Below are 27,174 nucleotides of genomic sequence, written 5' to 3'. Positions count from 1 at the left end.
GGTCACACATTTTTATATACTGACTTTTTGCGGTAGAACCAAAAGCAGTTTGTTTTGCAGGTACGTTCTCTTCCCCTAGTGGGCTCACAATCTAAGGGGCTCCTTTACAAAGCTGGGGTAAGGACTAATCCACGCTTGCTGCAGCAAAAAAAGTGGCATACTGCGGGGCACGCTAAGGCATCCCATGGTAATTCTGGGATGTCTGCAGTCTAGTGTTAAAAATTAAAATTTATTTTTTGGCATGGGGGCATGTCTGGGCCGGGGGCGGAGAGTAAGTGTGTTCTGCACTAATCGGTTAGCACAGCTACCTTGCTGCACACTAACCAATTAGTGCATGAGCCCTTACCACCTACATAATAGGTGGCGGTAGGGGCTCACGTGCTAATGGCAAAATTAGTGCATGACAACAAAAACAAAAGGATTCTCTAATGAAACATACCATGAGCAGTAAATAGGTATATTAAAGATAAAGAGGAAAAAAAGCCTCAAGAAGCTCCCAGGTCATGGTCTGTCTATTGAAGGAAAGAAGGACGCTGGTCATGTTACTCTTTAAAGTGTTTAAGTAATTTTTTTTTACAAAGCTGCTACACTTAAAGTAATTGAAACTTTGAAGGAGGTTTTCTTGCCTATGATGAAGAAGTCATGCTCCCGCTGTTTATCGCTGGGAGCTTCTTGAGGCTTTTTTCCTTCTTAACTTTAATATACCTATTTACTGCTCATCGTTTGTTTCATTAAAGAATCCTTTTGGGGTTTTTTTTGTTGTGATTAATACCTGCATGGCCATTAATTAAATAAATATATAAATATCTATCTATATCTATCTATCGATAAATAGATATAGATAAATAAAATAAGGCCACTTTTTACTCTGTTTTATAAAAGGGCCCCTAAGTTTTGCACCTCAGGGTTAAGTGACTTGCCCAGGGTCACAAGGAGCTGCTGTGGGAATCCAAGTAATGGATGATCTGTGGTGATTGCACTTTTGTTGCCCCTTCTCTTAAACAATGCCTCATATGCAAGCCAGAGGTACCCCATTGCTAGCTGTTTCTGCCAGACACCGGTCTATCACACTTCAACAGGACATATTCTCACGGCATTCTGTGCTAGGCCTCAGGATCACAGCATCCTACCTAGCACACCTGTAAAAAAAAAAAAAAAAAAACTTAAGACACCATATGTGTAGACTAACTAATCTAGGTGAAGTGTGCTTTCCTTACCTTTATCTATTTATTCAAAATGTTTGTTATACCACCATTCATAGACCATATCAGAGCAGATTACAATATATAAAAAGAACTGTCTCACTCCACAAAATAATACAAAAACAAAAATTAAGAAATAGAAAGGGATGGAGAGCACAACAAAGTTCCACCAGTATTTAACGATAGATAACCTGTGACACATAAGGAACATTTTCTACAAAACAAACTAACTTCAATATAAAGCTGTACTAGTTCCAATTAATAGTGTTAGCAATCATACATTAAAAGCTTATCTAAAAAAAAAAAACTGTGTCTTTAATCCAGTTTTGATTTTCTTATAAGACCCTTCCTTCCTTAAATCTATAAGGAGTGAATTCCAAAGCACTGGAGCTACACAGCTAAATGCAGTATTTCAGAATGAATCTAACCACTTTCTCTTATGAGAAGGAATAACCAAGTAATTTCCTTGAGATCTCGGCACACGAAAGAGTGGATAAGGCAACAATAGGGAATGAAAATACATTCTAATCCCCATATAGCAAGCCCTGTGAGAAAGCAATACACTTTAAAATGTGATTCTTTCTCACACAGGAAGCCAATGTTGCTCTTGTAACTTGGCATTAGAGAGTAACTTACATGACACTGTATGTGTTGTTGTTAGAACAATACTAGATGCCAAGCTGAAAAAAAGTCAGATGAGCCACAATTCCTAGGACACAGGGGACACTGGGTTTGACTACTGCCAGCTGGAGGCCTTTGACACAGGGATCATTCACTCATCTTTTATTTTTCACTCCAAAGAATGCACAGATGTTTGTTCTACACCATAAAGATTTACTTAAAGTCTCTACATACTATAGCAAGTTGATAACTACAAAGAAGCAAATATAAAATATTAAAAGTTAAAATTTGGCCCACCTTTGCCTCCATCTCTAAAGTCGATACACACTGTACATCAGGCCCTTCTTCCCAACTCCAGGGACCAATTCTTGAGACCTTAAAAAAAAGAACATTTGCTTCCTCATCAAACACCAGTCAAACCCTTTTAAGCTGTAGACAGGACTCAGACTTATCTCTCTTACTATGCCCCTGGCCCTCCTGCAGCCAAAACCTAGAAAGTTCCTTCTGGCTTCTCAGCTTCTCAGAAAAGCTCTATGGCCTCCAGAGGCTTCCTTCAGCCTCTTCCTCCTTACTCAAACAAGATGGAGTTTTAGTTTAGCCAGTCAAAGACAGGATTATGTCCTTGGACTGCACTATTTATGTAAATATAGAATTGCCCTCCTTTTTTGACAGAAACTCCTCCTACTTGTTCTTAGGGATGGGGCACCCAATAAGTTTTCATTTCATGTAGAAACAAATGTTAAGAGTGTGCACTATTTGCAAGTAGTGCACGCTCTTTCCCGATAGATGTGCATGTGTCAACCATTACATATGCGTGTTTTATTGGGAAAGTGTGCACACTATGTTCAAACAGTGCTCACTCTTTAAGGAGATGGTGCCTGTAGTTGGGTGCGCAAATGCGTGCCCAGCTATAGAGTCAGTTACACGCAAAACATAATTAGCTAGCTGGTGCACTTAACCCTCCATTGCCCCAGGTACAAATAAGTACCTGTATACAATATGTAAGCCACATTGAGCCTGCCATGAGTGGGAAAGCGTGGGGTATAAATGTAACAAAAAAAATTATTATGAAAGTGGTTTCAGTATAATTAAAATATGTTTAAAAATCTTAGGGACCCTTTAACTAACAGACATTAGCGCACACGTACCATTTGGCCCATAGGTATAAAATAGGATGCACAGCATTTAGCGTTCGCTAATTGCTAGCGTGTGCTAAGCTTCAGTAAAATGGTCCCTAAATATTGCTCGGGCTTATTCTACTTTCTGTTTCATTCTGTTGTATAACAATACAAAGAATTTTTAACTGTGTCAAGTAATAAAGAGAAGTGTGGCTAATTTAATGTTTACAGCTCTGAAATTTTTTTTTTGTTACATTTGTACCCCGCGCTTTACCACTCATGGCAGGCTCAATGTGGTTTAAACCTATCACTGTGTACATGCATTAACTCTTAGGTGGCAATATTCAGCTCCCCAGCCATCACATAAAGATAAGCCAGTGACTTCTCCCTTTATCTCAATGCCTGATATTCAGAGGGCTTATATGTTTAAATACCATTGTTGTCCAACCAAAGGTTATCTGTTTTATGGCCTCAGATAGCTTTATGTTATACAGTTCACAACTGAAGCTAGGTCCTTTGAACAATCAACCTCATGTTTTTCAGTTGCTAATGCAGCACTTCAGTGTTTTAAAAAGAAAATGCATAACTTAATCTAAGGTTTCTTCCTTTATAAATATTGCAATATAGATACCCAGCTCAGAAAGTTTCAGGTCTTTCAGGCAAAGGACAAGAGAGATGATTGTGCAAGTGCATATTATATTTTCTTGGGATAACTGTACTTCCTTAGCAGTTTAACAGCTTACCATTCCCACAATACTGCAGCTATGTACTCTGTGCAAAGACAACCAATGTAGTATACCATGAACACAACTTAAATCAACAGTTCAGAATATCATGAACACACTTATATCAAGATCAGATTTCATATAAGCTCTGGAGTAAGTACACAAGGAAAATCCAATACGTTAGCATTTAACTTTCAAAAATGATACTATGATAAAATGAGAAGAATGGTAAAAAGAAAACTTATAGGAGCAGCTGCGAAGGTCAAAAATTTACATTAGGCGTAGATGCTGTTCAAAAATACCATCCTAGAAGCCCAGGCCAAATATATTCCATGTATTAAAAAAGGAGGAAGGAAGACCAAACAACAGCCAGCATGACTAAAAAGTGAGGTGAAGGAAGCTATTAGAGCTAAAAGAAAATACTTTAGAACATGGAACAAGGATCCAACTGAAAATAATAGGAAACTACATAAAGAATGGCAAATCAAATGCAACGCGCTGATAAGGAAGGCAAAGAGAGATTTAGAAGATTGTGTTGGACGCAAAAGCGCATAGCAAAAACTTTTTTAGGTATATTAAAAGCAAGAATATGGCAAAAGAATCAGTTGGACCTCTATCCAGCTCATTTTCGAAAGTGATCGCCGGCCATCTTCCGACACAAATCGGCAAAATTGGTATAATCGAAAGCCACTATTTTGACACCATCGCCACTTTCCCGTCGCAGAGCCGGCGAAAGTTCAAGGGGGCGTGTTGGCAGCGATGCAAAGGCGGGACATGGGCGGGCATGGGTGGGGTTACAAAATGGCCGGCTTTAGTCCATAATGGAAAAAAAAACCCGGCGATGAAGAGCATTTGGCCGCTTTTACTTGGTCCCTTTTTTTTCAGGTCCAAGCTTCAAAAAGGTGGCCGAACTGACCACATGACCACCAGAAGGAATCGGGGATGACCTTCCCGTACTCCCCCAGTGGTCACCCAGCATAAAAAACAGGTTACAAATACTTTTTTGCCAGCCTCTATGCCAGCCTCAAATGCCGTACCCACCTCCATGACAGCAGAATGTGTTCTGTCCTCCGACAGCCTTTGCCTGCTTGTGATGTGGCTCTGGGGTGAGTGTGGCACCTTTTCTGTTATTTGCACTGCAGAGTCACATCAGCAATGCATTGTGGTAGGTATAGGTATTGGTAGTTGGTAGGCTCTGCTTTTCCCCATGCTTACTGGGTCAGAGTGTGCCTTGTTTTGTTTCCTGTTGTAGTCCATGCGGTAGTGGCCATTTTTGTAAGACAGTTTTAGATACCTTTCCTGTGTTACCCACATCAGAGAACGTAGTTCTTACCTTGAATGGTGCTGAAAGAGGGCACTGTACACCATTGTGCCAGCTCTAACCTACTGCTAATCTTAGTACCAGGGGGCACTTTGCCAGTGGGGCACAACCTCTGATCTGCAGTTAACTGTGAGTAAACGTGGTTATTTCAAGAAATGACTTTTTCAGAGAGATTAGTCCTCAGGTGTGAACTGGTGTGCCAAAGTTATACAGCAGCAATAAGTCCTAGAGGCTGTATGCAGGTCCCTGGAGCAGTTTTAGTGGGTGCAGTACATTTGTGGGTAGTGGGTTTTGGGGGGAGGTTGGGGGGTTCAGCTCCCAAAGTAAAGGAGCTATGCACGTGGGAGCTTTTCTGAAGTCCACCGCAGTGACCCCTAGGGAGCCCAGTTGGTGTCCTGGCATGTCAGGGGGGCCAGTGCACTAAAAATGCTGGCTCCTCCCACGGCCAAATGCCTTGAATTTGGCCGGGGTTTGAGATGGCCGACATAACTTTCCATTATCGCTAAAAAACGAAGCCAGCCATCTCAAACCACGGCCAAATCCAATGCATTTGGCTGGCTGGAACCGTATTATCAAAACAAAAGATGGCCGGCCATCTTTTTCGAAAATACGGGTCTGGCCAGCTGTTTGCGGTGGCACCAAAATACATCGCCGGCCATGTATTTCGCCGGCGCCATTTGATTATTCCCCTCCACATGACTGAGGGGTAAAAGAAGGACTCAGGGAAGATAAGGCCATAGCAGAGAGATTAAATGAATTCTTTGCTTCAGTCTTCACCGAGGAAGATGTGGGAGAGATACAAGTGCCATAAATGGTATTCAATGCTGACGAGTCAGAGAAACTGAATGAAATCTCTGTAAACCTGCAAGATGTAATGGGGCAATCTGACAAATTGAAGAGTAGCAAATCACCAGGACTGGATGGTATACATCCCAGAGTATTGATAGAATTGAAAAATTAGCTTGCAGAACTATAAAAATGCTAAATAGTAGTAGTAGTAGTAATATGTAATTTATCATTAAAATTTCAAACATGGTACCGGAACATTGGAGGGTGGCCAATGTAATGCCAATTTTTTAAATGGCAGATGATGTTTAATGTGAGCAAGTGGAAAGTGATACATGTGGGAAAGAGGAACCCAAACTATAGCTACGTGATGCAAGGTTCCATGTTAGGAGTCACCAACCAGGAAAAGGATCTAGGAGTCAACGTTGATGATACTTTGAAACCCTCTGCTCAGTGTGCTGCGGCGGCAAAGAAAGCACATAGAATGTTAGGTATTATTAGAAAAAAAATGGAAAATAAAAATGAGGATGTTATAATGTCTTTGTAGCACTCCATGGTGCAACTGCACCTCAAATACTGTGTGCAATTCTGGTCACTGCATATCAAAGAAGATATAGTGGAATTAGAAAAGGTATAGAGAAGGGCAACAAAAATGATAAAAGGGATGGGACAACTTCCCAATGACGAAAGGCTGAAATGGTTGAATGATAGAGGTCTATAAAATAATGAGTAGAGTGGAACAGGTGGACGTGAATCGCTTGTTTACTAGGACTAGGACTAGGGGGCACACAATGAAGTTACAAAGTAGTAAATTTAAAACAAATCAGAGAAATATTTCTTCACACAACGTGTAATTAAACTCTGGAATTCATTGCCAGAGAATGTGGTAAAAGCAGTTAGCTTACCAGGGTTCAAAAAATGTTTGGATGGCTTCCTAAAAGAAAAGTCTATAAGCCATTATTAAAATGAACTTGAGAAAATTCCACTGCTTATTTTTGGGATAAGCAGCATAAAGTGTATTGTACTGTGCTGGGATCTTGCCAGGTACTTGTGACCTGGATTGGACACTATTGGAAACAGGATACTGGGCTTGATGGACCTTCGGTCTGTCCCAGTATGGCAACACCTATGTACTTATATGTACTTATGCCTTCTACCCCAGTGCTAGTGAGTCCTGCCCCCTCCGATGAATTCCTGTTGGAGAGAGCACAAAATGGCATAGATTGAGCATGTTCTTGGTAAGCACGGTGGGAGGACTGTATTCCTCTCTAGTGCACCCCCCCCCCCCCACACACACACACACACTACTACACTTACCATGTTTACTGTGTTCCACCAGTTTTGATGAGAATGAAAGAGGTGCTAAGCTCAGGAGTAATCTAAAGGAAAAGAGTGGTGGATGGGTGAAACAGCCTGCCAGTGGAGATGAGAATGGTATTTGAACTCAAAAAGCATGGAGCAAGCACAGAGGATTTTTGAGGGAGAAGAAAGGGGTTTTAGGGCTTAGTGGTTGGGTGTGCATAGGCAGACTGGATAGGGTATATAATCTTTACTGCTGTCATGTTCCTATGTTACAGGTTCTCAGGCTTTCCCAATAACATTTATACTTTCATAGGCTTATGTTTCAGATGTTTTAATTAGTTTATCACAGTGGAATAACAATTTGCACAAGCTGGTGTTTGTGTATTGAATTTTCTCTTCCCTTATGAACCTCACAGTATTGCTGATGAAATAGAGCTGACAGATGTGTAACAATCCTTGGTAACTGCTGAGGCTTCATGATGACCATGGAACAAGAGTACATGTATAATTTTTAATTGTGTGTGTTTAATTGTAACCCACTGTGGCTAAAATGGGATATAAATGTGTAAAAATAAATAAAAATAAAATAGTGTTTGAGAATATGCAAATAAGATAAGATAGGTGAACATTTTTTTTTTAACTTCTTACCCTTAATGTGCACTGACATCATGTCCAAGCAGGCTCCCTATACCGCCTCTGCTTTTTTTCTATAGGATACCAAGATCACTGGGGCAATTTTGAATGTTTAAAAAGGGATAATGATTATCATTCATATTAAATGAGGCTGATAATTATTTATTTATTAGGTCTGCCATCTCCATTTGGGCAGCAGCGGAGCCATGGGCTCTCTGTACTATCCTGGAAAGAACTGCATATCCCCTCTAGATACTTAATCACCCTAACCTGGTATCTGCTCATGACAGGGTTACACAGTCAAGGCAGTATAAACCTATGCAATTAGAAAGAAACCCAGTATTTAGTAAAGAAATATAGTTTATTAACATTGATATCTCACCCAAATGTAGTACAAGCAGTTCAGGCATTCACATGGTAGTACAGCACTTCACGACAGATGACATGTGCCTTCAAAGGTTACTGGCTTCTCTCTTCTTCTCTCCCAAGCACTGTTTATGTAACAGACCTTTTATACTTTTTTGATCCCATAGATCCCTATGAGCATTTCACTTTCACACCTGCACTTTCCTCATAATTGGCACATATATCCAATTATGCCCAAGTTCCAACTTTTCTTATATTTCATCCAATTAGGACCGAGTTTCAACCTTAGCAAGTTTGCTTATCCAATTAGGACCAAGTTTCAGCTTTCTTATCTCTTATCCAATTATGACCAAGTTTCAACTCTCCTATCTCCAAACTTCGCTCATCCTTAAATTTAACTTTTCTGCACCTGGCCCAATTATTTCTTATAGTTTCTCAGCATGCCTATGTCCAGCTATACACAACCCTTGCTAACTTTGTAACTCTGCCAAGGTTAAGCAGGCTGTCACATTTCTTCAGTGACTATCAGGACTGAGAGATGCTATGATTTTACAGGCCTAGTTTGCTTTAGAAAGCCTGAACCTGTTTTTCACTGCATTCAACTCGTGACAATTATTTACATAATGCATTCCACAGTTTGGAGCTTGGCCAGTACCAAATGCTGCATTAAAAGTTTATTCACCTCTATTTAATCCAAACTTTCTCAAATTCAGAACTATTTGACTAAATCTCCTGAATAGCTATTTGCCACAGTCTTTTTTCTGGCTTCTAAGTCCTAAGACTCAGATTCTCAATTCAATGATGTTGGTGACAGCAGTCTACTGTAAAAACATGTGAGTAGTAGCTGAAGGATCCAAATGTTCATTCTAAACCAGGCTAGAGCATCAGTAAGTGATTTAACAGAGGGAAAAAGGACAGCCAGTTTTGGCAGTTTAGGGGGTGTGTGGTGCAAAGGACAGAGTACAGAATGACTCCTAAATTTCTTAGATATATATGACAGAGGAAGGAAAAGCACTCAGAAGCAGAAAGGGAAAAGAACAAGAAAGGAAGAGATATGAGACAATGGAAGTACCGGATCATTCACGCTTTTCTTTAGATTTAGCTCACATTCCAGCTTATTTTCGAAAGAGAAAAACGCCTATAGTGCAACCTAAATCGGGAGATAGACGTTTGTCTCGCAAAGGCGCCCAAATCGGTATAATCGAAAGCCGATTTTGGGCGTTTCCAACTGCACTCCATCGCGGAAATGAATAAAGTTGACGGGGGCGTGGTGGAGGCGAAACTGGGGCGTGGTTATCAGCCGAGGAGAGATGGGCGTCTTTAGCTGATAATCGAAAAAAAAGGCGTTTTTACCGTGATTTTGGGTCACTTTTTTTGGACCCTTTTTTTTCACGAACAAGTCCCAAAAAAGTGCACCAACCGCCCAGATGACCACTGGAGGGAATCAGGGATGACCTCCCCAGACTCCCCCAGTGGTCACTAACCCCCTCCCACCAAAAAAACCCACTTAAAAAACTTTTTTCCCAGCCTGTATGCCAGCCTCAAATGCCGTACCCACCTCCATGACAGCAAAATGTGTTCGATCCTGTCACAGCCTTTCCCTGGGTCAGATGTGGCTCTCGGGTGCAGTACAGGGTCACATCAGCATTGCATTGTGGTGGGTGTAGGGTATTGGGCTCCGTGATTTCATTAGCTTGTGTTACAGTCTCACAATGTTGGTAGTTGGTAGGCTCTTCTCCCATGGTGCTTTTCCCCCTGCCTACTGGGTCAGAGTGTGCCCTGTTGTGTTTCCTGTTGTAGTCCATACGGTAGTGGCCATTTTTGTAAGCCAGTTTTAGTTCCCTTTCCTGTGTTAGCCACATTAGACAACTTAGTTCTTCCCTTGAATGTGGCTGAAAGAGGGCATTGTACAGCATTCTGCCAGTTCTGACCTACTGCTCATCTCAGTACCAGGGAGACTCGTTGCCAGTGGGGCACAACCTCTGATCTGCAGTTAACTGTGAGTAAAGGCGGTTATTCCAATAAAGGACGTTTTCGTAGAGATTAGTCTTCAGGTGTCAACTGGTGTGCCAAGGTTATATAGCAGCAACCAGTCCTAGAGGCCTGCGTGTATGCAGGTCCCTGGAGCACTTTTAGTGGGTACCGCAGTGCACTTCAGCCAGGTGGCCGCAGGCCCATCCCCCCCCCCCCCCCCCCACCTGTAACACTTGTGTTGATAAATGGGAGGCCTCCAAAACCCACTGTACCCACATGTAGGTGCCCCCTTCACCCCTAAGAGCTATGGTAGTGTTGTACATTTGTGGGTTTTGGGGGAGGGGGGTTGGGTGTTCAGCACCCTTGGTAAGGGAGCTATGCATGTGGGAGCTTTTTCTGAAGTCCACCGCACTGACGTAGGGTGCCCAGTTGGTGTCCTGGCATATCAGGGGGGCGAGTGTACTACGAATCATGGCCCCTCCCACTACCAAATGGCTCGGATTAGGACGTTTTTGAGCTGGGCGTTTTTAGTTTCCATTATCGCTAAAAAAAACAAACGACCAGCTCAAAAACGTCCATTTTTTCGAAAATACGGTTCGGCCCGCCCCTTCACGGACCCGTTCTCGGAGATAAACGCCCATGGAGATAGGCGTTTCCATTCGATTATGCCCCTCATTGTCTCCATCTAGCTAAAAATTGCAGAGTTACAAATGTTGAAGGTGTCAGCTGGGATAATAAAAGGGAAAAAAAGGCTTCACATTGTCAGCAAAGATGGAGTGGAAGAGTAGCCTAGTGGTTAGTGCAGCAGACTTAACCCTCCATCGCCCCAGGTACAAAATAAGTACCTGAATATTGTGTAGTCCTGTCCCTTGCCCTGGGGAGGGGAAAACACTTCAGCCCTAGGGGCTGGAATAAGAGAGAATATCAGACTTAGGTGTAGGCATAACCAGTAAAATCTTTATTGGTATTTCACTAAGCCAGTACAAAATAATTGTTCTCTCTGGAGCAGGTTGTCACACAGAAAAGCCAGATGCAAAGACTGAATAACAAAATCTGCTCAGCAAACCTTTCTCAGTTTTCATCTATATACTGTTATAAGTTTCATGTGATTTCTCCTAATCTAACTTTTGTTCATATATGGATTTTCCTGTTCCCTTCCATTACACAATATAGTAATATTCTGTTATTTTTTTATATGTATACAAAAATGACAATTTCCTCTATTCTATCATCCTCTCCTGCTTGTGTACACATGCACACTCAGTGGCCATTGGCTAATCCCTTATCAGTAAAGTGTGATCCCAGTGTGCAAAAACCATGTAGCAAACAAGTAGTATGAAACACCTGGAGGGGCATAATTGAACGTGGCGCCCAAGTTTTCCTGGGAAACCCATATTATCGAAACAAGATGGACGGCCATCTTTTTTTTCGATAATACAGTCGGGGACGCCCAAATCTCAACATTTAGGTTGACCTTAGAGATGGTTGTCCTTAGAGATGGTCATCCCCGGTTTTTGGCGATAATGGAAACCGAGGATGCCCATCTCAGAAATGACCAAATCCAAGCCATTTGGTCATGGGAGGAGTCAGCATTCGTAGTGCACTGGTCCCCTTCACATGGCAGGACACCAACCAGGCACCCTAGGGGGCACTGCAGTGGACTTCACAAATTGCTCCCAGGTGCATAGCTCCCTTACCTTGTGTGATGAGCTGCCACCCCCCCCCAAAAAAAAACCCACTCCCCACAACTGTACACCACTACCAAAGCCCTAAGGGGTGAAGGGGGGCACCTAGATGTGGGTACAGTGGGTTTCGAAGGGCTCACATTTACCACAACAAGTGTAACAGGTAGGGGGGGATGGGCCTGGGTCTGCCTGCCTGAAGTGCACTGCAGTGGAGGAGTGGCCTAGTGGTTAGGGTGGTGGACTTTGGTCCTGGGGAACTGAGGAACTGAGTTTGATTCCCGGCACAGGCAGCTCCTTGTGACTCTGGGCAAGTCACTTAACCCTCCATTGCCTACCACATTGAGCCTGCCATGAGTGGGAAAGCGCGGGGTACAAATGTAACAAAAAAAAAAAAACTGCTCCAGGGACCTGCATACTGTTGTCATGGAGCTGGGTATGACATTTGAGGCTTGCAAAAAAAAATGTTAAGATTTTTTTTTTAGGGTGGGAGGGGGTTGGTGACCACTGGGGGAGTAAGGGGAGGTCATCCCCGATTCCCTCCAGTGGTCATCTGGTCAGTTAGGCACCTTTTTGAGGCTTGGTCACAAGAAAAAATGTACCAAGTAAAATCGGCCAAGTGCTCGTCAGGGATGCCCTTCTTTTTTCCATTATCAGCCAAGGACGCCCATTTCTTAAGCACAACCCAGTCCTGCCTTCGCTATGCTGCCAACACACCCCCATGAACTTTGGTCGTCCCTGCGACGGAAAGCAGTTGAGGGCGCTCAAAATCAGCTTTCGATTATGCTGATTTGGGAGACCCTGAGAGAAGGACATCCATCTTCCGATTTGTGTCGGAAGATGGGCGCCCTTCTGTTTCGAAAATAAGCCTGCTGGTGTCCTTCTCTCAGAACACATATTTCTGGTGCAACATCTTGGACTTTGCAGGGTCCTCAGTCTCTCTTCACCATCAAGGTTGTATCCATGTGTATCTGCCATATATGGGCAGCATAGCCTCATTTCCCCGTGTTTCTCCTTGACATGTGGCCAATACTTTCCATGAACTGATCAAACACTCTGTTTACATGCAGCTGCTGGGAGAAACTAAAATTATGCTGATGACAGCAAATCTAGGAAATCTGAGGGCTAGCAGGCCCATCTTACGGGCCTAGTATAGGGAGGAATATATAATATACTATCCTGCTTATAATCGAATGAGAAAAACGCCCAAGTTCCGAGCTAAATTGGGAGATGGACGTTTATCTCACAAAAACAAATAACACGGTATAATCGAAAGCCGAACTTGGACGTTTTCAACTGCACTCCATCGTGGAAGCGTACAAAGTTTACGGGGGCGTTTCAGAGGCGTGGTGAAGGCGGGACTGGGGCATGGTTATCACCCGAACAGAGATGGGCGCCTTTCGCCGATAATGGAAAAAAAGTATGCGTTTGTAGCTAGAATTTAGGGCACTTTTCCTGGACCCTGTTTTTTCACGAATAAGGCCCCAAAAAGTGCCCTAAATGACCAGATTACCACCAGAGGGAATCGGGGATGACCTCCCCTGACTCCCCCAGTGGTCACTAACCCCCTCCCACCAAAAAAAATGATGTTTCACAACTTTTTATTTTCACCCTCAAATGTCATACCCACCTCCCTGGCAGCAGTATGCAGGTCCCTGGAGCAGTTGTTAGGGGGTGCAGTGGACTTCAGGCAGGTGGACCCAGGCCCATCCCCCCCCACACCTGTTACAATTGTGCTGCTTAATGCTTAGTCGTCCAACCCCCCCCCAAACCCACTGTACCCACATGTAGGTGCCCCCCTTCACCCCTTAGGGCTATAGTAATGGTGTAGACTTGTGGGCAGTGGGTTTTGAGGGGGATTTGGGGGGCTCAACACACAAGGGAAGGGTGCTATGCACCTGGGAGCTCTTTTACCTTTTTTTTGTTTTTGTAAAAGTGCCCCCTAGGGTGCCCGGTTGGTGTCCTGGCATGTGAGGGGGACCAGTGCACTACGAATCCTGGCCCCTCCCACGAACAAATGCCTTGGATTTATTCGTTTTTGAGCCAGGCGCTTTCATTTTCCATTATCGCTGAAAAGCAAAAACGCCCAGCTCACAAATTGTCGAATAAAACATGGACATCTATTTTTTTCGAAAATACGGTTCGGTCCGCCCCTTCACGGACCCGTTCTCGGAGATAAACGCCCATGGAGATAGGCGTTTCCGTTCGATTATGCCCCTCTATGTAAACCACTTTGAATGTAGTTGCAAAAACCACAGAAAGGCAGTATATCAAGTCCCATTCCCCGCCCTCCCCACATCATAAAGAGCAAAATGGAAGAGTACATAGAAAACAGAGCAGCACTTAATAGGCAGCCTAGGGGATATGGTATTGTCCATTCATAGTAGATGAGCCTCACAAGAGAAAAGTCAACAGTGTTTTGAGAATTTTATCACATTTGAAAGTTGTGGCTTTCTTTCAATCTGAATGACAAAGAGGGGCATTTTCAATATGACGTCTAAAACTGAATTTGGACATTTTACACAAAACATCCAAATTCTGAACAGGAAAGAAGGGCATTTTCGTAAAAAGAAAAGCATCTATCTTTTTGTTCGAAAATACTATGGATATCTTGTATTTTGGACGTTTTGTTTTTAGGTCCATTTAAAAAACAAAACAAAAAACGTCCAAGTGCAAAACGTAAAAAATCAAGCCATTGGGATGTAGGAGGAGCCAACATTTTTAGTAGACTGGTCCCCCTGACATCCCAGGACAGCAATAGGGTACCCTAGGGGGCACTGCAGTTAGGGTTACCATTCGTCCGGGTTTACCCGGACATGTCCTCTTTTTGAGGGCATGTCCGGGCAACCGGGCGGTTTTTGCCAATCTGCCCGTTTGTCCGGATTTCTGGACAAACGGGCAGGCTGGTATATCCATATACTGTACAAGCTAGCATGTTTGAAAATGTAAGCGTGTTTAAATACAAAGAAAAATACTACCAACAAAGAACGACAACGCGGGTGCAGCAGATGCAGATCATAGGTTTGTTTGCCTTGTCTTGAGTGTACGCAGATCGCAGAACGACGAGCGGGTAAGGGGAAACAGTGGCTTCAATGTTTTGACATCATGCCGCCTCTTCTCAATCAAACCTCCTTGAGAAAAGCTCAGCAGCCATTCTCCCGCCCACTTCCATAGCAGCCCAATCTCCCTCTCTTAGCTCTCTCCCCATCCTTATCAGAGGGCAGACCCTTGTACTACTAGTCCAGCCCCTGGAACCATTCTGACCAATCAGCACTAAAAGGGGTAGGGCCAAGAAGACAAGATTCTCTTAGCACAAAAGCTCTGCCCCTTCCATTCTGATGTCATCAGTCTGTGCAAACGAAGAGATCGAGCAGAGTCTTTTCTTTTTCTGCCCTTAATTTACAGATTAAAACTTCCACCAACAAATCTCAGCTTCTGCCCTTTTGTCCCTTCTCCCATTCAGCTTCTCTCCCCATTCATGTCGAATCCTGCAAACTACAAAAGCAGAGGGGAAAATGCCTGCAGGAACTTCTGCTCAGGTAGGGGGATTGTCCCCAACTTCTTCTTATTTTGGTGAAAACACTGCTGGGCAGAATTGGGTCTAGAGAATGGTACTTTGGGACCCTCCTGAGGGGATGGAGAGAGCCCAGGGGTCCTACAATGGGAGATTAGATGTTGTGTGTCACTAAGGTGAGTAATTGGGAGACTTTTGTGGAGTCTGGGATTGAGGGAGAGAATGGCAATGGTGGAAGAGGGGTTGAATATGGGGAAATACTCCAGCATATATATTTCCCCACCATGTTCAACCCCTGGATAAAAGCCAGGATCAGCAGCCATTCATGGATACCCAAAGAAGACTCCACTATACACTAATTGGGCTCATATGCTTGGGTATCAATGAATAGCTGCTGATCCTGTACTGACTGTGTGATTTTCATAAAAACACTTAAATTGATAGAGTATAGAGGATAAGTCAGGAGACAGGCAGGGCAGTATATTGCTAGGTAGCAGAGTTAATGCTAGATGTAGGGAAAGGAAAGTTTTTATTGAGCGTCCATTCTATGAAAGTTATAAATTGTAAATTAATTTGGGATTGCTCTTTCATTTTTCAAAGTATAACAATTTGAAATATTATTCAAATTTAAATTCGATGACTAGCATGGAGGGGGCGTGACAGGGGGCAGGGCGAGGATGTGAAAGGGGTGGGATGTGGGCGGGGCAGGGGGCGGGACATGTGTCCTCTTTTTGAGAGGACAAAATATGGTAACCCTAACTGCAGTGGCCTTTATAAAATGCTCCCGGGTATACATCTGATCATTGCTCCCTTACTTTGTTTGCTGAGCCCCCCCAAAACCCACTACCCCCAACTGTACACCACTACCATAGCCCTTATGGGTAAAGCGGGCACCTATAAGTGGATACAGTGGTTTTCTAGTGAGTTTTGGAGGGCTTGCAGTTTCCTCCACAATTGTAACAGGTAGGGAGAGGTAGGAGGCTGGGTCCACCTGCCTGCAGTGCACTGCACCCACTACTAGACTACTCCAGGAATCTGCATGCTATTCTGATAGACCGGAGTATAACATCTGAGGGTGGTACAGAGGCTAGCAAGTAATGTTTTTCATCACATTTTTGGGGGGTGGGAGGGGGCTAGTAACCACTGGGGGAATAAGGGGAGGTCATTCCTGATTCCCTCCAGTGGTCATCTGGTCATTTCGGGCACCTTTTTGTGCCTTATTCGTAATAAAAACAGGTCTACTTCAAAACGTCTATTTTTTAGTCCTGGACGTTTCTGTTTTGTTCCATTATGGCTGAAAAACGTCTAAGTCTTAGGAACGCCCAAGCCCCGCACTGAACACACCCCTGAACTGCCCACTTGAAATGTGTAATCCGTTGGGTTGGTCGTGAGCCCTTGGGCCCTGGCCGAGGCCAGCAGGGCGCCGACCCAGGCCAAGGGGAGACCGACCCACCACCGCACACCCCAGCTACACAATACCCCCTAAGCTACCCCTCCCCCCAGTCCCTCAGGAAGAAGGGAAATAGGCATACAGGCGGGCCTCGCGGCCGAACCGGAACCCACGCAGACAGAGCCACTCGTGCGAGCCTCACGGCTGAACTGGAACCCAATCACACACAGGGAGGGGTGAAAGAACCCAGAGGGCCCCAAGATGCCAGACACGCGCTGAACACCAGCAATAGGGCAGAGGGGGAAACAAAGGACCAAAGCGGGCCACGCCCACGCAGGGGACTAGCGCAGGACAGGGGAACTAACACAGCAACCCCCTCCCCACCAGGGTAGGAGCCCCAGGCAGAAGCCAGAGGAACCAAACACAAAGGAAGGCAGAAAGCCTTTGCCTCAAACCCACTGTAGACAGAGGCACACAGAACATAAAGGGTTAAGCTTGTAGAGCCAGCAGAGAGAGAGTGCCATAAATCAACAAACAATCAGAGAGAATGCTTCCCCTCCCGAGAGGGAGTGGGGCCCATCCAAACAAACACACTGGCAGAGACAGGAATACCATACACACAGTACACAAAGGGTTAAACTCACTGAGCCAGCAGGCCAGGACACTGGGAAGAGAAATCCTTAAAACAAACAAACAAAGGAGAACGCTCTCACTCAGCCCAGAGGCTGAGCAATGCCCAGCCCCCACTAAACAAACGAGCAGCTGACCCTGATTACAGAGCTACGCGCGCACACACACACACACACAGCAGCAGCTAACCCAGAGGGAAGGAAAAGAATACTCTAAATCAACACAGATCCCTGTCAGAACCTAGAGCACGTTCTGAGAGAAACCTATCAGGCTTTCCTGTTACCACCAGATAAGTAACGCAAAAGCAGAGAAACTCTTCAGCTGCAGGCTAAAGTACTATCCCCTGACGTCAGCACAACCCCTGGCAGCCAATCAGAAGAGACGTCCCCCCTCCCCCTCAGCCAAACCGGCAGAATCATAACATCACCCCCCCTTCAAGGGCCCCCCCTACCCCGTCCACGAGGTTTAGGTTTGTGAGGGAAAAGGCGATGGAACCGTCTGACTAGGATTGGCGCGTGGACATGAGTAGCGTCCTCCCAGGAATTGTCTGCCGGTCCATATCCCATCCACGCAATGAGATACTGGAGATGTCCCCGGAAGCGCCTTGCATCCAAGACATCCCGGACTTCGTATTCCCCCTGGGAGGCTGAGATGGCTGGACTAGCAGGCAACGCGGGCAAAGCCCCTTTTCTCAGAATCACAGGCTTCAGCAAGGACACATGAAAGGTGTTATGTACCCGTAATGTAGGTGGTAACTTTAGCTGATAACAGACCCGATTCACTTGCCTCACAATGGGATACGGGCCCACAAATCGAGGTGCAAAGCGGGAGGAGGGAATCTTCAGACGAAGATTACGCGTGGACAACCACACCAAGTCGCCAGGCTGGAAGTGCGGTTCCACTCTGCGAGACCGATCCGCTTGGCGTTTCATACGAGTGGAGGTCACTCGCAGCGCTTTCTGAACTGATGACCAAATTGCTTGGAGCGAGGTCACCGCATCAACCGCTGCCGGGACATCCAAGTTGGTTTTCAAGGGGGCTGGTATCCGCGGGTGTCGTCCATATACGATGTAAAAGGGCGACGCGCCCGTGGCCGAGCTCACTCGGTTGTTATGAGCGAATTCTGCCCAAGGCAGCAGCTGACTCCAGTTGTTGTGGTGCTCATTGACATACATCCGTAGGAACTGCTTCAAGCATTGGTTCACTCGTTCTGTTTGGCCATTGGATTGTGGGTGATATCCCGACGAAAAGTTCAGCTTTACTTCAAGGGCCCGATTCAGAGCTCTCCAGAACTTTGAGACAAACTGTACTCCTCGATCAGAGGTAATAGATTCTGGCAGACCATGGAGACGAAAAATAGAGCTGATGAAATACTATGCCAGCTTCACCGCCGAAGGAAGGGTAGGCATGGGTATGAAGTGGGCCATTTTAGAAAACCGGTCCACCACTACCAAGACAACTGTGTGCCCTTCAGAGTTAGGCAGATCCGTAACAAAGTCCATGGCAATGTGGGTCCACGGTCTCTCAGGTACCGGTAAAGGCATCAGCAACCCCTGGGGTCTCCGACGGTCAACCTTATGCTGGGCGCAATCAGGACACGCAGCCACAAACTCCTGCACATCCCGATCAAGTGAAGGCCACCAATACTGCTGGGAGATGAACCGCTTGGTTCCCAGGATCCCGGGATGTCCTGCCATTCGAGAGGCATGCCCCCATTGGAGTGTCTTTTCTCTCAGCCGGGGTGGCACAAAGGTCATACCTGCAGGTACTGCTAGCGTCATCGCGGGCACAATGACATCAGGTTTAATTACATACTGCAGGGGTTCTTCCTCCAGGTCAGCCTCCATGGACCTGGAGAGGGCATCTGCCTTGATGTTCTTCTCCGCTGGACGATAGGTCAGAATGAAATCAAAGCGGGAGAAGAATAGTGCCCACCGGGCCTGGCGAGGATTCAGCCTTCTCGCTTCTCGTAAATAAGTCAGGTTTTTATGGTCCGTGAACACCGTGAAGGGCTCCTGCGCCCCTTCCAGCAGATGACGCCATTCTTCCAGGGCCAATTTAATGGCTAATAGCTCCTGATCCCCGATGGCATAATTCTTCTCGGCAGGGGTATACTTTTTAGAGAAGAATGCACATGGGAGAAGTTTCCCACTGGGGTGGGCCTGGGACAGCACTGCTCCTATGCCAACCGATGATGCATCCACTTCCACGAGAAATTTATTTGTCGGGTTGGGATGGCGCAACACTGGAGCTCCAACAAATGCCTGTTTCAGATTCTCAAAGGCCTGACACGCCTCAGGCGACCAGTTGCGAGCGTCAGCGTTCTTCTTAGTCAAGGCAGTAAGAGGGGCAGTCAGGGACGAGTAATTCCAAATAAACTGCCTATAGTAGTTGGCAAAACCTAAGAAGCGCTGTAGAGCCTTACGCCCCGTAGGTTGCTGCCAGTGCAGGATGGCTGTCAGCTTACTGGGGTCCATACGCAGCCCGTGGTTAGAAATGATGTACCCCAGGAAGAGCAGTTCGGAGCGATGGAATTCACATTTTTCCAATTTCACATAGAGGTGGTTCTCCCTCAACCGCTGCAATACGGTCTTCAGGTGCTCCTGGTGCTCTTCCTCAGCCCTTGAAAAAATCAAAATATCGTCCAAGTAGACCATCACAAACTTATACAGGAGATCCCTGAAGATGTCATTCATGAAGGCTTGGAAGACGGCTGGAGCATTAGCAAGTCCAAAGGGCATTACCAGATATTCGTAATGCCCGTCGCGGGTGTTAAACGCCGTCTTCCACTCATCCCCCTCCTTGATCCGCACAAGGTTGTAGGCCCCCCTGAGATCGAGCTTGGAGAAGATCTGGGCCCCCTGGAGGCGGTCAAACATCTCAGAAATCAAGGGAAGGGGGTATTTGTCCTTCCGCGTGATGGCATTGAGTCCCCTGTAGTCAATACAGGGGCGCAACCCCCCATCCTTCTTCTCCACGAAGAAGAATCCAGCCCCCGCGGGTGATTTAGAGGGCCGGATGAAGCCTCGAGCTAGGTTCTCTCGAATATACTGGGACATGGCTTCCGTCTCTGGCCGGGATAGGGGGTATACGCGGCCACGGGGAGGTTCAGTGCCAGGTAGTAGCTCTATGGCACAGTCATAGGAGCGATGAGGAGGCAGAATCTCTGCTTGCTGTTTGGAAAAAACATCTCCAAAGGATCTGTAGGGCCCCGGTAACATAACATTGGCTCGATCCAAAGGAAGCGTCACTGGGGCTGGCGAGACCTTATCCAAACAGACCTTCTGGCAGCCCGGGCCCCACGCCGTCAATTCACCCCGGGCCCAATCAATGCAAGGGTTATGCAGGCGAAGCCAGGGTAATCCCAGGATTATGGCCTCAGTGGCCGACGGAAGGACGTAGAAGGAGATAACTTCTTTGTGTAAGACTCCTACCCGTATGGTCATAGGCACGGTTCTGGAGCGGAGAACTCCCCGAACCAGTCCCCAAGCCGCTGAGACGGTGATGGGCTGAGGTAACTCCATCGTAGGAATTTGATGAACCCGCACCAGGTCCGCGCTGATAAAGTTGCCTCCCGCCCCCGAGTCAACTAGCGCCTCAAAACAAGGGGTATCCTTAATCGCCAGTAGAACTGGCACCAAAACCTGCATCCAAGGGGAGAAGGACTTTGGCCCTGACCCGGTCTCCCTAGCCGGTATCAGGGCTGCTGGTTTCCCGACTTCTTTCTCTTCGGGCACTCACGGACAAAGTGCCCTTTCACTCCACAATGCAGGCACAGCCCCTTAGAGCGTCTCCGCTGTCTCTCCTGGGCCGCCCGGTCAACCTGCATAGGTTCAGACCCATCGGGCACACCCAGCGACGGGGAAGCAGGGCTCTTGTGCGAGCTCCTCGAGTTAGCCCCTGCAACCTGCTGACCAGCGCGACGTTCACAGGCCCGCTCCCTGAACCGGATGTCCACCTGGGTACAGAGACGGATGAGGTCATTCAGATCTGAGGGCAGCTCCCGGCCTGTGAGTTCGTCCTTAATGTTGGCCGAGACACCATGCCAAAATACCGCAGTCAGGCTTGGGTTATCCCAACCTAGCTCTGCGGCCAAAGTCCGAAACTGGATGGCGTACTCACCCAGAGAGAGTCGCCCCTGATGTAGGTTCAACAGCTGAGTCGCCGCCGAGGAGGGCTTCCCGGGTTCCTCAAAGATGAGCCGAAATTGTTTCAAAAACTCTGCCAAATTATCCAGGAGGGGATCCTTCTTCTCCCATAAGGGTGAGGCCCAGGCCAGAGCGGGGCCTGCCAGTAGAGAGATAATATAAGCCACCTTCGCCCGATCCGAAGGAAAATCCCGGGCCTGCAACTCGAAGACAATTTGGCATTGATTGAGGAACCCCCGGCAGGTCTTACTGTCGCCCTCGTACCTCGAGGGCGTAGCCACCCGAATCCCTCGGCCACATGCGTGGGAACTAGGCGGAGTAGCTGCTGGCGGGACCTCCGCAGCCCCCGTGACAGTCAGCGAGTCTACCCGTTGAGACAGTGCGTTCACGACTCCCGATACCTGTTGTAGCTGAGCATGCAATTGCTGGAGCAGCTGCATGGGGGAGGGATCGGTCGAGCTCATGGCTTTTGCGTTCTGTAATCCGTTGGGTTGGTCGTGAGCCCTTGGGCCCTGGCCGAGGCCAGCAGGGCGCCGACCCAGGCCAAGGGGAGACCGACCCACCACCGCACACCCCAGCTACACAATACCCCCTAAGCTACCCCTCCCCCCAGTCCCTCAGGAAGAAGGGAAATAGGCATACAGGCGGGCCTCGCGGCCGAACCGGAACCCACGCAGACATAGCCACTCGTGCGAGCCTCACGGCTGAACTGGAACCCAATCACACACAGGGAGGGGTGAAAGAACCCAGAGGGCCCCAAGATGCCAGACACGCGCTGAACACCAGCAATAGGGCAGAGGGGGAAACAAAGGACCAGAGCGGGCCACGCCCACGCAGGGGACTAGCGCAGGACAGGGGAACTAACACAGCAACCCCCTCCCCACCAGGGTAGGAGCCCCAGGCAGAAGCCAGAGGAACCAAACACAAAGGAAGGCAGAAAGCCTTTGCCTCAAACCCACTGTAGACAGAGGCACACAGAACATAAAGGGTTAAGCTTGTAGAGCCAGCAGAGAGAGAGTGCCATAAATCAACAAACAATCACAGAGAATGCTTCCCCTCCCGAGAGGGAGTGGGGCCCATCCAAACAAACACACTGGCAGAGACAGGAATACCATACACACAGTACACAAAGGGTTAAACTCACTGAGCCAGCAGGCCAGGACACTGGGAAGAGAAATCCTTAAAACAAACAAACAAAGGAGAACGCTCTCACTCAGCCCAGAGCCCCGGAGGCTGAGCAATGCCCAGCCCCCACTAAACAAACGAGCAGCTGACCCTGATTACAGAGCTACCGGCACACACACACACACACACAGCAGCAGCTAACCCAGAGGGAAGGAAAAGAATACTCTAAATCAACACAGATCCCTGTCAGAACCTAGAGCACGTTCTGAGAGAAACCTATCAGGCTTTCCTGTTACCACCAGATAAGTAACGCAAAAGCAGAGAAACTCTTCAGCTGCAGGCTAAAGTACTATCCCCTGACGTCAGCACAACCCCTGGCAGCCAATCAGAAGAGACGTCCCCCCTCCCCCTCAGCCAAACCGGCAGAATCATAACAAAATGTGGACAGACTTCTGACGGACTTCAGAGAAAAACATCTAAAAAGAGGTTTCAAAAATACTGATTAGGATGTTTTTGTGAGAAAAATGTCCAAATGCAGACTTATGTCACTTTTTGTACATTTTTCTCTTTTGAAAATGAGCCTGAAAGTCTTCTGTCTGCAACACACCAGGTCTTGGCTAATTGCTAAGGATGCATTGAATGCAATAATTTGTCATCAAAGTTATGTTCTATGATGCACGGCAGGTAGGTTACTGTGGTACAGAAAAACAAACTGTCCCTGTCTGTGTGCAATATTTTGGTATATTTTGTATGTGAAACAGATACTTTTTCATTTTCAAACAATGCATGCAGCTTTGAGGAAGCATGATACTGCTCCTTGATAAGGTGCTTTGACACTTGAAACAGAGAAGTTGATGATACAGTTGTTGCCAGAAAGAATTTTAAAAAGATCCTGATGGCCTTAAGGATGAGTACAGAACATAAAATGCTTCTAGTACTCCAGTAGAATTGTCACATTGCAGGGACTTTTGTTTCATGTGCTGTAACACTAGCTCTCTAAAGAGAAATCAGGCAACAATTTGGGTTCGTGTTCAGGTTCATTTAATTTGATATACTGCTAATATAATAAAAAATCAAAGCAGTTAATAATGATTTTTTTTAAAGAGGGAGGAATAAGTAAAATAAAATAGTATAATCAAATAGCACAAATTGAAAATACAAAATGAGTCAAACTGTATACAGTAAACCTATGACTAGACAGGAATGAAAGGGAGAAGCATTTAGGAAAGAAGTACAAAGTCTGAAAACAAAACATTTTAGGTAAACAAGGGAAGGAAAAAACAAAAGGATAGGGTAAACAAGCCTACAGGCTGAGGCAGTAATTTTTGCCCTATTAATTGATAATAAGAGAGCAAGAAAATTAATAAATGATTACTAGAATCAGGAAAAACAAGGGAAACGTAATACGTTTTTAATTGGGATTTAAATTAATCGAAGGAACTTTCCAATCTAAGGTAAATAGGAAGACCATTCCAAAGGATGGGTGCAACTACACTGAAGCAGCCTGTTCAAACAGGAACTGGGAAGTCCAATAAACAACGAGTTACAGTAATCAAGCTTAAAAATGACAAAGGCATTTACTAACATATGAAGAGATGATTTTTCTAAAAAATTACAGATGGAACGAATCTGCCTAAGGGTGAGAAAAACAAGAGATAACCTTAGATATATGAGAGTTAAAGGAAAACGTATTGTCTAATTTTGTCACCAAGAACTCTTAGAGAAGTACTACTAATACTACTACTACTTAACATTTCTAAAGCGCTACTAGGGTTACGCAGCGCTGTACAGTTTAACAAAGAAGGATAGTTCCTGCTCAAAGGCGCTTACAATCTAAAGGACGAAATGTAAAGTTGGGGCAGTCTAGATATCCTGAATGGAGGTATAATGGTTATGTGCCGAAGGTGACATTGAAGAGGTGGGCTTTGAGTAAGGATTTGAAGATGGGCAGCGAGGGGGCTTAGCGTATGGGCTCAGGGAGTTTATTCCACGCATAGGGTGAGGCGAGGCAGAAAGGGCAGAGTCTGGAGTTGGCGGTGGTGGAGAAGGGTACTGAGAGGAGGGATTTGTCCTGTGAGCGGGGGTTGCGGGTAGGAGCGTAAGGGGAGATGAGGGTAGAGAGGTAATGAGGGGCTGCAGATCGAGTGCATTTGTAGGTAAGTAGGAGAAGCTTGAACTGTATGCGGTACCTGATCGGAAGCCAGTGAAGTGACTTGAGGAGAGGGGTGATATGGGCATATCGGTCCTGACAGAAGATAAGACATGCAGCAGAGTTCTGAACGGATTGAAGGGGGGATAGATGGCTAAGTGGGAGGCCAGTGAGGAGTAGGTTGCAGTAGTCAAGGCGAGAGGTAATGAGAGAGTGGACGAGTGTTCGGGTGGTATGCTCAGAGAGGAAAGGGCAAATTTTGCTGATGTTATAAAGAAAGAAGCGACAGGTCTTGGCTATCTGCTGGATATGCGCGGAGAAGGAGAGGGAGGAGTCGAAGATGACTCCGAGGTTGTGGGCTGATGAGACGGGGAGGATGAGGGTGTTATCAACAGAAATAGAGAGAGGAGGGAGAGGAGAAGTGGGTTTGGGTGGAAAGACAATAAGCCCGGTCTTAGCCATGTTCAGTTTCAGGTGGCGGTTGGACATCCAGGCAGCAATGTCCGATAGGCAGGCCGATACTTTGGCCTGGGTTTCCGCAGTGATGTCCGGTGTGGAGAGGTAAAGCTGGGTGTCGTCAGCATAAAGATGATATTGGAAACCATGGGATGAGATCAGCGAACCCAGGGAAGAGGTGTAGATTGAAAAAAGAAGGTGTCCAAGGACAGATCCCTGAGGAACTCCAACTATACAGCAAAGAAGTTCTTTTAATAGAGAAAGAAGGGGGATGCATTATAAGAGACTGTAGAGAGAAAGTCATAGCAGCAGATTTGGCAGTGTTCAGTTGTAAATTGTTAGCTGTTAACCGATCTGCTATGGTGTCCAGATTCATGGAGGGCAATTCTATATAGGTGCCTACTTTTCTTTATAGAATACAAGTGTAACAGGTCAAATACACATCCATATTCTAGATGCAAGCAAAGAACTTATGAATCTCACAATATTGTTGATGAAATAGAGTTGACAGATGTACTACAATCTTTGGTAACTGTAGAGACTTCATGATGCTGAACTTCCCTCATTATGGCCATGGAGCTAGTGTACCTGTATAATTTTTAATTATGTGTATTTAACTGTAACCCGCTTTGGCTAAAGATATAAATGTGTACAAATAAGTAAATACAAATAAAACAGTGTTTGAGAATATGCAAATAAGTTAAGATGGGTGAACTTTTTTTTCACTTCTTAACCTTGATGGGAATACTCCTGTTCGTATGATGAACACATGTAGATGCACACTCACCAAGACAATACATGACATCATATTTACCACCATTTTATAAGATAGCATATAGTTGAATACTGGCATATACAGGCATATGTATGCACAAATGTGTATATATACCAGTATTCAGGTCATTTGCATGCATTCTTGGCATCTAAACCTTGATGCCCTCTTTATAGAATTATTGTATGGTGCTTTAACCAAGTAGAAGTTAGCCCCAGTTGACCAGAAGAAAATTGCTGGGGGAAAAAAATGAAGCTTTTGTAAAAGCAGAAGTCATAGATGTCATTTAAAAAGCTTTACCTTTATGGAAAACATGCTTTACAAGGAGAAAACAGCTCTTATAAAACTACACAGACATACAGAAGCATAAAAAATTAGCAAAAATGAGCACATAAAACCTATAAACACATACAAGTATTTAATACATCAATACATAGTAAAAGATTCACAAAATCAAATTGAAAGACCCAACAGAACCATGTTTTATCTAAATGATTGCATCAGTGTAACTAATAAAACTGAAAAACAAAATACAAATTCAAATCATTAAGACAAAACAAATTTAAATGCATAAATTCCAAAAGAAAAATATATACATAAACATTTGAGCATCAAAAATCTTTCAAATGCAAGCATCCCTTAGTCTAAACAAGTTTTTTTAAACATTAAAAATCATTATTGTATCAGCCTTGTACCTGTGACCTTCTCATCAGAAGGCAATCATCCTTCAAGGGGAGCCACTCTGCTCCTAGGATATTATCTGCCAGTTTAGGTAATCATGCATTAGAAAGATGTATCTAAAAGTAATGTAAAAAAATAAGGAAATAAATATAGTTAATATATATGTAACATGTTTGAGGCTGACATATTCAACAATGTTAACGTTAAGAAAATCTTATATTAAAAAAAATATGTCTATGAATATTTCTGTTTGATGACTGTCTGGTATTCTCTTTTGCTTTTTGTTTGATTATTGTATTGTGTTTACATAGCAGGTATATCTGCACCTCCAAACTAGATTTTGAATCAATCAAATCTGTCCTGCAACTTATACATGTTACCAAACCTCCTCAAATTGGCCCACACAGAGCAGTCTTTTCAGTTCATAAATTCATCAAACTCATATATCATTTATATTAGGTAGGCATGGATTTTTCCAATTTGTCACTACACAGAGTTGGTTAGCCTCCAGTAGATAGTTCTTTCAATCCATCCTATCAATTCTCACTGAAGGACCCAACAACATCAACATATGGTTCA

The 27,174-nt window shown here is 45.3% G+C and overlaps 1 long non-coding RNA gene across 1 annotated transcript; it reads right to left on the bottom strand.

Annotated features, from left to right (window-relative positions):
* Nucleotides 1-908: 908 nt before the first annotated feature.
* On the bottom strand, nt 909-26,686 carry LOC115465209. Its single transcript, XR_003941360.1, has 3 exons — nt 26,610-26,686; nt 2,121-2,198; nt 909-1,139 (listed from the first exon to the last, which is right to left on the bottom strand). It is a non-coding gene; the product is annotated as an uncharacterized LOC115465209 (long non-coding RNA).
* Nucleotides 26,687-27,174: the final 488 nt, after the last annotated feature.

The sequence above is a fragment of the Microcaecilia unicolor genome, chromosome 3 (assembly GCF_901765095.1).
Source record: "Microcaecilia unicolor chromosome 3, aMicUni1.1, whole genome shotgun sequence".
In the NCBI taxonomy this organism is placed as follows: Eukaryota; Metazoa; Chordata; class Amphibia; order Gymnophiona; family Siphonopidae; genus Microcaecilia; species Microcaecilia unicolor.
Note: the sequence above shows the minus strand (reverse complement) of the source record. Positions and strands in the feature narration are given on the sequence as shown.